This window comes from Camelina sativa, unplaced genomic scaffold (assembly GCF_000633955.1).
Source record: "Camelina sativa cultivar DH55 unplaced genomic scaffold, Cs unpScaffold00687, whole genome shotgun sequence".
NCBI classification, from domain to species: Eukaryota; Viridiplantae; Streptophyta; class Magnoliopsida; order Brassicales; family Brassicaceae; genus Camelina; species Camelina sativa.
Window position 1 is genome coordinate 7222 of NW_010921819.1, and position 2407 is coordinate 9628.

Here is a 2407-nt window from a genome sequence, read left to right on the forward strand (position 1 = left end):
GTCAAAGACGAAACCGACGCTATGATCCGCAACCATACATGGGATGAAGCCGACCTTCCTAACGGGAAAAAAGCGGTCAGTTCAAAATGGGTATTTACCATCAAGTATCTGAGTACGGGCGAGATTGAACGGCACAAAGCACGCTTAGTTGCTCGTGGATTCACTCAGACATACGGCACCGATTACACGGACACATTCGCCCCGGTGGCCAAACTCCATACAGTCCGGGTCGTGCTCTCCTTGGCGGTTAATCTATCATGGGATTTGTGGCAAATGGACGTCAAGAACGCCTTTCTTCAAGGCGAGCTTGAAGAAGAAGTCTACATGACTCCCCCACCGGGTCTTGAGGACATAGTCACTCCAGGCCGCGTCTTACGTCTCCACAAAGCCATCTATGGCCTCAAGCAGTCTCCACGGGCTTGGTACCACAAACTCACCTCTGTTCTCAAAGCTAGTGGCTTCAAGCGTTCGGAGGCTGATCACACCCTCTTCACACTTACCACTGCGCGGGGCATTGTCGTGGTCCTTATCTATGTTGATGATATCATTGTGACCGGTGACGACAAGGATGGTATTCATGACATCAAACGCTCTCTTCAATCTAGTTTTGATATTAAAGACCTTGGTGCACTAAAATACTTCTTAGGCATTGAAATTTGCCGCTCTCCGGAGGGGCTCTTTCTTTCGCAAAGGAAGTATACCCTTGATCTCTTGGCTGAAACAGGAAAGCTCGGTGCCAAACCTGCGCGCACTCCACTTGATGAGGACTACCAGCTCAAGCGAAAGGGGGAGAGTCTTAGGGCCAAAGAGGGCAAACCGCGTGAACCCATGGATGAGCCATATGAAGATGTCACTCGATATCGACGCCTTGTAGGTAAGCTGATATACCTCACTATCACACGACCTGACATACGTTATGCTGTGAATCAGGTGAGCCAACATATGAAGGCCCCAACCAAGTACCAATGGAGCATGGTGGAAAGGATCCTAAGCTATCTTAAGGGTAGCCCGGGCCAAGGCATATGGATGGGCAAGAATGAAAACACTGAGATTGTGGGCTATTGTGATGCTGACTATGCTGGAGATACCTTGGATAGGAGGTCAACCACGGGGTACTGCACATTCGTAGGAGGGAACCTAGTTACATGGAAATCAAAGAAGCAAAAAGTTGTCTCTTGTTCGAGTGCCGAAGCCGAGTATCGAGCAATGAGGAAGCTAACCAATGAGCTGATTTGGTTGAAGGGACTTCTTAAGGATCTTGGCATTGAATCAGAGAAACCAATCACCATGCACTGTGACAATGAAGCTGCAATCCATATAGCTACCAACTCAGTCTTTCATGAGAGAACCAAACACATTGAAACCGATTGCCACAAGGTTCGAGAAAAGATAGAAGAAGGGGTAACGTTACCGTGCCACACTCCAAGCAAGGATCAGTTGGCGGATATCCTCACCAAGGCTGCGAGTCCTCAGGTCTGTGAATACATTCACAGCAAACTAGGACTCGTAGACCTAACACATCCATGATCGACTCACCTAACTCGTGGATATCACACTCTTTTTCCCTTGGATTAGTTTTGTCCCATGAGGTTTTCTAAACCAAGGTTTTTAACGAGGTGATACTTCACGGGTTCCAAGCTTAGCCTTCCCGATCGGCTAAGCTTGAGGGGGAGTATTGACCATGGCCGATCATGTTAGGGCCAAGGGCGTGTCCGTGGCCAAGGGCGTGTCCGTACCGTACGGACGTCCGTACAACTCTACAATAAGGCCAGGCCAAATGTAATGTGATACATAAGAGGAGAAGAGGAGTTCGGTCCATCAACAGCCCATAAGAAGGATCGAGAACACTTCTTGTAGCCGTTGGAGGTGTAGAGGGAAGAAGGACTCACGTGTGGGTGTGTGCAAGATGACCTCTCTAATGTCACTATCAACACTTGGGAGCGCACCCTTACCTCTCTCTATATGTCTCTATCTTATGTTTCTATTTGTGTAAAAGGGTAGGGATTTAACCTAGCCTTGGCCGCCTATTTAAGGGTGTAGCCACATGTTGTATTTGAACTATTCTAATTGAATACACTTTGTTAGACATTCTCTTTGTTCTTCACCATACTCTCTCTAATACTACCATTCTCTTCCGCTAATTCTAACAAGGGGGAGCTAGTCACGGCCAACAAAGGAGTCTTCAAGCAAGAGGATTGGAAACCAAAGGGAGGATGTGAGAATTGTAAGAGGAAGAAACATACTAAGGAGAAATGTTGGTTTCTACACCCTCACAAAGATCCGAGAGCCAACGTGACTCACACCAAGGACGAACAAGTCCAGGCTGGCAGTTCCTTGAAGAACGGTGAAGAGGCGGCTTCCGGAGACTATGTGAGGAAATCTGACTTGGAGGCCTTCTTCTAGTCCT